General features: G+C 42.6%; 1 pseudogene; it reads right to left on the bottom strand.

Moving 5' to 3' along the window:
- LOC101589613 overlaps nt 1-1,224 on the bottom strand; it is a 21,608-nt pseudogene that overhangs the window by 19,407 nt on the left and 977 nt on the right.

Raw genomic sequence — 1,224 nt, 5'->3', positions numbered from 1 at the left:
CTGGGGAGATAGCTCAGTGGTCGAAGCACCTTCCTGGCAAGTACAAGGTCCTGAGTTCAATTCCTAATACAAAAATAGAACAAGGGGGCCTGCCCATTATCACTATGACATAGTGAGACCCTGTTAAAGAAAAAAAAAAATCCTTCTGCCAAAAACAAAACAAAACAAAAAAACCCCTGTATTTGGGGCCAGGGGATGGTTTAGTGGAATAAGCGCTTCCCTGGCAAGCGCAAGGCCCTGAGTTCAATTCCCAGTTCTGCAAAAAAAAAAAAAAAAAAAAAAAGGAAACTGCATGGACTGCAAAGATGCACGATTTAAAAAGGTGAAAAAGATGAGCAGAGTTACAAAAAGCATAAAGCATGTTTTTTCTAAAATGCTTATGATTTTACTTTTCAGATGAGTGGGAACGGCACAGATACAAAATGTCACTGCCAACACTAGAAGGCACTATTTCTCTACAGAGTCAGAAATGTCTTATCTCTTAAACTCCTGTGGCCCAATTTTTATTCAAGACCCGGAACAAAAAGCACGTTGCGACACATTTTTTAAGTGTACATTTCCTTAATGCACTAAACAGTATAAAGGAAAAGGGAGGCCAGTAAGATAAAGAATTGCAAATTGTAAAGCCAATATAGTGAAGAGAAAGAAAGCTGCAAAGAGTGGTCAAGACAGGGCTAAGGAAAAGAAAACGATGTCAAAGAAAATTTCTTTCACAAAACATAAATATGGAAAGTGTTCTCCCAGCCATAGGTCTTTGTCATATATTGAGAAATGTGGATTTAGAACCGACCAGTGGTTCTCTAGCTCTGCACTGGCTCCATGTTTCAGATCTCTCTTTTCCCACTTCTCCACAGCAGCTGTCAGGGAGGACACTGGGAATGATGGGGTGGGGTGGGGTGTGGAGACAAGAATGAAGGGTTCGGAGTTACCATGGAAATGAAAAGCAGTTTTGATGGCACTGGGGGGCAGGAAGGAAGGTAGACAAGTGTCTTACTTACCTTTCCTTAAGTGACTGTGTCTGAATCACTTGCTTAGGTGAGACTTACAGGGCCAGGGCTACAGTTCAGTAGTTTAGCACCTGCCTGGCAAGCACAAAGAAGAAGTGTCTGTGGGAGGGAGATTGATAGTGGCACATGCTTCTAATCCCAGCATTCCGGAGACTGAGGCAGTAGTTTTCACAGCGCCAGCTGAGGCCACATTATAGGACCCTATGTCCAAACCAAA

Source organism: Octodon degus, unplaced genomic scaffold (assembly GCF_000260255.1).
Source record: "Octodon degus isolate 3935 unplaced genomic scaffold, OctDeg1.0 scaffold00158, whole genome shotgun sequence".
Taxonomy (NCBI): Eukaryota; Metazoa; Chordata; class Mammalia; order Rodentia; family Octodontidae; genus Octodon; species Octodon degus.
Note: the sequence above shows the minus strand (reverse complement) of the source record. Positions and strands in the feature narration are given on the sequence as shown.